Genomic DNA, 7,444 nt, shown 5'->3' with positions numbered 1-7,444 from the left:
AACTCACGATCTAGTAGAGCTTCGAGAGAGAGCTTCGTCAACACGACGGTGTGATGATGGTGATGATGTTGCTACCAGAACAGGGCTTCACCTAAGCACTGCTATGATATTACCGAGGTTGATTATGGTGGAGGGGGGCACTGCACACGGCTAAAGATCAATGATCAACTTGTGTGTCTATGGGGTGCCCCCTCCCCCGTATATAAAGGAGTGGAGGAGGGGGAGGGGCTGGCCTCTCTAGGCGCGCCCCAAGGAGTCCAACTCCCACCGGGAGTATGATTCCCTCCTTCCCTTTGTTGATTCTAGGAGAGAAGGAAGGAGAGGGAAGAAGGAAGGAAAGGGGGGCCAGCCCCCCTCCCAATTCGGATTGGGCTTGGGGGGGGGAGCCCCCTCCTTTGATTCTTTCCCCTCTCTTCCACTAAGGCCCAATAAGGCCCATATACCTCCCGGGGGTTTTGGTAACCTCCCGGTACTCTGGTATACTCCCGATTTCACCCGGAAACATTCCGATGTCCAAACATAGGATTCCAATATGTCGATCATTATGTCTTGGCCATTTCGAGACTCCTCGTCATGTCCCTGATAAAATCTGGGACTCCAAACTACCTTCGGTACATCGAAACATATAAACTTGTAATACCGATGGTCACCGAACGTTAAGCGTGCGGAACCAATGGGTTCGAGAACTATGTAGACATGACCAAGACATGTCTCTGGTCAATAACAAATAGTGGAACCTGGATGCTCATATTGGCTCCTACATATTCTTTGAAGATCTTTGTCGGTCAAACCGCATAATGGTATAAGTTGTTCCCTTTGTTATCGGTATGTTACTTTCCCGAGATTCGATCGTCGGTATCTCAATACCTAGTTCAATCTCATTACCGGCAAGTCTCTTTACTCGTTCCGTAATGCTACATCCCATAACTAACTCATTAGCTACATTTCTTGCAAGGCTTATTGTGATGTACATTACCGAGAGGGCCTAGAGATACCTCTCTGACTATCGGAGTGACAAATCCTAATCTTGATCCATGCCAACTCAACAAACACCATCGGAGACACCTGTAGAGAACCTTTATAATCACCCAGTTACGTTGCTACGTTTGGTAGCACACAAAGTGTTCCTCCGATATTCGGGAGTTGCATGATCTCATAGTCATAGGAACATGTATAGTTATGGAGAAAGCAATGGCAACAAACTAAACGATCATCGTGCTAAGCTAACGGATGGGTCAAGTCAATCACATCATTCTCTAATGATGTGATCCAGTTAATCAAATGACAACTCATGTATATGGTTAGGAAACATAACCATCATTGATTCAATGAGCTAGTCAAGTAGAGGCAAACTAGTGACACTCTGTTTGTCTATGTATTCACACATGTACTATGTTTTCGGTTAATATAATTCTAGCATGAATAATAAACATTTATCATGATATAAGGAAATATAAATAACAACTTTATTATTGCCTCTAGGGCATATTTCCTTCAGTCTCCCACTTGAACTAGAGTCAATAATCTAGATTACATTGTAATGATTCTAACACCCATGGTTGTAATGATTCTAACACCCATGGAGTCTTGGTGCTGATCATGTTTTGCTTGTGAGAGAGGCTTAGTCAACGGGTCTGCAACATTCAGATCCGTATGTATCTTGCAAATCTCTATGTCTCCCTCCTTGACTTGATCGCAGATGGAATTGAAGCATCTCTTGATGTGCTTGGTTCTCTTGTGAAATCTGGATTCCTTTGCCAAGGCAATTGCACCAGTATTGTCACAAAATATTTTCATTGGAACCGATGCACCAGGTATGATACCTAAATTGGATATGAACTCCTTCATCCAGACTCCTTCATTTGCTTCTTCCGAAGTAGCTATGTATTCCGCTTCACACGTAGATCCCGCCACGGCGCTCTTCTTGGAACTGCACCAACTTACAGGTCCACTATTTAATAAAAACACGTATCCGGTTTGTGACTTAGAGTCATCCGGATCAGTGTCAAAGCTTGCATCGACGTAACCTTTTACGATGAGCTCTTTGTCACCTCCATATACGAGAAACATATCCTTAGTCCTTTTCAGGTATTTCAGGATTTTCTTGACCGCTGTCCAGTGATCCACTCCTGGATTACTTTGGTACCTCCCTGCTAAACTTATTGCAAGGCACACATCAGGTCTGGTACACAGCATTGCATACATGATAGAGCCTATGGCTGAAGCATAGGGAACACCTTTCATTTTCTCTCTATCATCTCCAGTGGTTGGGCATTGAGTCTGACTCAACTTCACACCTTGTAATACATGCAAGAACCCTTTCTTTGCCTGATCCATTTTGAACTTCTTCAAAAATTTATCAAGGTATGTGCTTTGTGGAAGTCCAATCAAGCGTCTTGATCTATCTCTATAGATCTTGATGCCCAATATATAAGCAGCTTCACCGAGGTCTTTCATTGAAAAATTCTTATTCAAATATCCGTTTATGCTATTCAGAAATTCAGTGTCATTTCCGATCAACAATATGTCATCTACATATAATATAAGAAATGCTACAGAGCTCCAACTCACTTTCTTGTAAATACAGGCTTCTCCAAAAGTCTGTATAAAACCATATGCTTTGATCACACTATCAAAGCGTATATTCCAACTCTGAGAGGCTTGCACCACTCCATAAATGGATCGCCGGAGCTTGCACACTTTGTTAGCACCTTTTGGATCGACAGAACCTTCTAGTTGCATCTTATACAACTCTTCTTTAAGGTATCCATTAAGGAATGCAGTTTTGACATCCATTTGCCAAATTTCATAATCATATAATGCGGCAATTGCTAACATGATTCGGATGGACTTAAGCATCGCTACGGGTGAGAAGGTATCATCACAGTCAACTCCTTGAACTTGTCGCAAACCTTTCGCAAAAAGTCGAGCTTTGTAGACAGTAACATTACTGTCAATGGCCGTCTTCTTCTTGAAGATCCATTTATTCTCTATGGCCTGCCGATCATCGGGCAAGTCAACCAAAGTCCACTCTTTGTTCTCATACATGGATCCCATCTCAGATTTCATGGCTTCAAGACATTTTGCGGAATCTGGGCTCATCATCGCTTCTTCATAGTTCATAGGATCGTCATGGTCATCTAACATGACTTCCAGAGCAGGATTTCCGTAACACTCTCGTGCGGATCTTACTCTGATTGACCTAGGAGATTCGGTAGTAACTCGATCAAAAGTTTCATGATCATCATCATTAGCTTCCTCACTTACTGGTATAGGAATCACAGGAACTGATTTCAGTGATGAACTACTTTCCAGTGAGGGAGAAGGTACAATTACCTCATCAAGTTCTACTTTCCTCCCACTCACTTCTTTCGAGAGAAACTCCTTCTATAGAAAGGATCTATTCTTAGCAACAAATATCTTGCCATCGAATCTGTGATAGAAGGTGTACCCACTACAAAAAAAAGACATCCATGACATTTTGGGCCGAACGAATTTTTTTCTATCATACTTATGACACTTCTATGACGATAATTGTGAAAAAACCCGGTATCATCATAGATGTGGTGGGGTCCTACTTCTATGACAAAAAATCATGACAGAAAATGCGATTTTCATCCTGGGCGGGCCAGAGACGTAGCTGCATGACATACTTTGGGCCGTCTGATGGGGACATGTACCTAGGGTAGGGTCATGGACCTGATCTAAGTACCTTACCCAAGGACACCCTTAGAAGAGGTCGCCTTCCAGTCGACCAACGAAGGACTCACTCGACTGACTTGAAGGACTCGACCACGAAGATTCACTCGACCACCAGGAGGTCAAGAGGCACTCTGCACTGCAACGGCCTGTAATTAAGTAGGCTTTATGATAGTAAAGGCACTTTATGTGGGGCGTTACCAGTAACGCCCCAGACTTAACTCACCTTAAACCCTCTCCTACGTGGGCTGGCTGGGGTCCTGGCGCACTCTATATAAGCCACCCCCCTGCACAGGCAGAAGGGTTCGGCATCTTGCAACTCGTATACTCATAATCCACTCGACCGCCTCCGGGCTCCGAGACGTAGGGCTATTACTTCCTCCGAGAAGGGCATGAACTCGTACATCCTTTGTGTTTACAACCTCTCCATAGCTAGGACCTTGCCTCTCCGTACCTACCCCCCACTCTACTGTCAGGCTTAGATCCACGACAGTTGGCGCCCACCATGGGGCAGGAGTTTTAGCGATTTTTGTGGAGAAGTTGCGATTCTTCCAAGTACTCTCATTATGGTGTCTGCTGGAGTTTTGGTCGAGGGTCAAGAGATCCGTCTCGGCACTCTCACCTTCATCGCCGATGATTCCGCGTGGCTCCAGGAGGCTCCACTCGACGTTGATGCGCTCCCCGTCCGCGGTGCGACGCATTTTCGCGCATGTGTCTGCGGTGTTCTGCTGCGGCAACCGTCGACCCAGTATTGGTCGGCCCCTCCATCGTCCACCCTCCCGGTCTCCCGCCAGCACAAGCGCTCGGGCCGGTCGAGGCTTCAGCGATGGGTGAGGCACACGATGGCTCGCCAATCGGCCGCCACCCAAGTTGCGGCAATCGAGCCCAACGAATCTCTCTACGGCTTGTTCGATCTGTCGACTGGCTCCGTAGAGACTGCATCCGAGTGCGGTAGCAGTGATCCAGCGGCGGAAATCTTGATGGTCGACGGGCCCCGCAGTCCCCCTGGCTTCGCCCGTGATGACGGAGCAGGTGACGGAGGCGACCCCGCACGACGCCACGAAGAGTATCAGCCCGAGCCACTCGACTCTCTGCAAAGAGAGGAACTTCGCCGCAGGAATGTGGATGCCCTGCGTACTCCCATTGCAGGAGAAACCCCCGAGGCTCGCGCCTTGGAGGAGGCGCGTCTGGCCAACTTGGCCGAGCGCACTCGACTGGAGAACCTTCAGCGAGCACTCGACGAGCGCGCGCGGCAACGAGTTCTCGACACCAGTCGACGTCAACTCTTCCCGCCGACTCAGGTATATCGAACCCCAATCCAGAATTTAGTAGCTGCGACCCGTATAGCAGAGTCCATCCAGCCTTCACAGTCGGAAGCTGGCAGAGGTCTGCTGCAGATTAGGGATCTGCTCCGGGCAGCAGGAGATCAGAATTCAGCTGTGTCTCAGTCGCGCAACAGAATTCACAGTCGATCCGTCATTGTGAATACGGTTCTGTCGGCTCACAGCCCCAGATCGCCTCCGCGGCGTGAAGGGCGCGAGAATCGGCGAGATCAGTATGGCGACCGACTCGACCGAGATGAGAGGCGTCGAGTGCCCTATTCCCCTCCGAGGGGTCGGTCTTACGCTCCTCGACAGCAAGATGACAGACGTTAGTACAGTACAGGGCGAAGGGTTCCAGTCGACCCCAGAGAACCAGGCTTCGACGCGCGATCCATTATCGTACAAGGTTTGGTCGACCGGAATAGAGCCCATCGAGGCGGACTCGACAGAGATGCACCCACAAGCAGTCGAGTGCATGTTTCTGGTCCCGAATGTTTCAGCAGAGCTATCAAAGCCGCAGTTATCCCTCCCAATTTCAGGTTGGCGACAGGAGTCAGCAAGTTCACTGGTGAGTCTAAGCCTGAAACTTGGCTTGAAGACTACCGAGTGGCAGTTCAGATTGGTGGTGGGAACGACGAGGTGGCCATGAAGCATTTGCCCCTCATGCTGGAAGGTTCTGCCAGGGCATGGTTGACCCAATTACCTCCTAGCAGCATTTACACTTGGGAAATCTGTCCCGAGTGTTCATCAGAACGTTTGAAGGAACTTGCAAGCGACCAGCTGGATTGACAGAGTTGCAAGTCTGCGTGCAGAAGGCTAATGAGACTCTCAGAGAGTATATTCAGAGGTGGATCACTTTGCACCACACTGTGGAGAACGTGTCCGATCATCAGGCAGTCTGCGCCTTCAAAGATGGCGTCAAGAACAGAGAACTGAGTTTGAAGTTTGGTCGAACCGGTGACATGACCCTGAGTCGGATGATGGAGATTGCTACCAAGTACGCCAACGGCGAAGAAGAAGACCGACTCCGAAGCGGCAAGCACAAGCCGAGTCAGTCGGAAAAAGGAAACACCAGTCGGAAACAGAAGCGGAAGGCTGAACCGGCAGCTCCTGGAGAGGCTCTGGCCGTGACACAGGGAAAGTTTAAGGGGAAACCAAAAGGATCCTGGAACCCCAAGAAGGTAAAGGATAAAGAAGGGAACGACGTAATGGATATGCCATGTCACATCCACACGAAGAAAGACGAAGAGGGGAATATCATCTACCCAAAGCACACCACTCGCCAATGTCGACTCCTGATCCAGCAGTTTCAGGGAAAACAGTCTAAGGACAAGGAGAAGGAGTCGGACAAGGCTGAAGACAAGGAGGACAGTGAGGAAGGATATCCGCATATCAACTCCACTCTGATGATCTTTGCAGATGTGGAAAGCAGGAGTCGACTGAAAGTCATTAACCGAGAGGTGAACATGGTTGCCCCAGCAAAAGCAAATTATCTGAAATGGTCTCAAATACCCATCACATTCGACCAATCTGATCACCCGACTCATATTGCCACCCCTGGGAGGCAAGCTTTGGTGGTGATCCAGTTGTCGAAGGCACTCGACTGACAAAGGTGCTGATGGATGGTGGAAGTGGGCTGAATCTGTTGTATGCAGACACACTGAAAGGAATGGGCATTCCGATGTCCCGACTGAGCACTAGTAACATGAGCTTTCATGGAGTTATACCAGGGAAGAAAGCCGAGTCACTCGGCCAAATAGCTTTGGATGTGGTGTTTGGTGATTCGAAACACTTTCGCAAAGAAAAGTTGACGTTTGAGGTCGTGGATTTTCAGAGTGCATATCATGCCATTTTGGGGAGACCAGCTTACGCACGGTTCATGGCTCGACCATGTTATGTGTACCTCAAATTGAAGATGCCCGGCCCCAAAGGAGTGATCACTGTCACCGGTGATAGGAAAAAGGCAGAAGAGTGCTTCCAGAAGGGCTCCAAGATTGCCGATTCCCAGGTGACAGCGGTCGAGTTCGAGGAATACAAGCAAAACGCAGATCCGAGTGACTTGCTGCGATCAAAGAAACCCGCCACAGAATCTGCATTCCAGTCGTCCGGTGAGACGAAGCCTGTTCACATTCACCCGACCGACCCCGATGCGGCTCCGACCCGCATCTCCACAACACTCGACCCCAAATAGGAAGAAGCGCTCATCCAGTTCCTCCGTGAGAACTGGGACATTTTTGCATGGAAGCCCGCTGACATGCCAGGTGTTCCCAGGGGACTGGCTGAGCACCGCCTAAGAGTCGACTCATCTGCAAAACCAGTCAAAGAGCATCTTCGGCGGTCCGCCGTCCAGAAGAGAAAAGCCATCGGTGAAGAAGTGGCTCGACTGTTGGCGGCCGGATTTATCCGAGAGATATACCATTCCG

The sequence above is a fragment of the Triticum aestivum genome, chromosome 6A, assembly GCF_018294505.1.
Source record: "Triticum aestivum cultivar Chinese Spring chromosome 6A, IWGSC CS RefSeq v2.1, whole genome shotgun sequence".
In the NCBI taxonomy this organism is placed as follows: Eukaryota; Viridiplantae; Streptophyta; class Magnoliopsida; order Poales; family Poaceae; genus Triticum; species Triticum aestivum.
Note: the sequence above shows the minus strand (reverse complement) of the source record.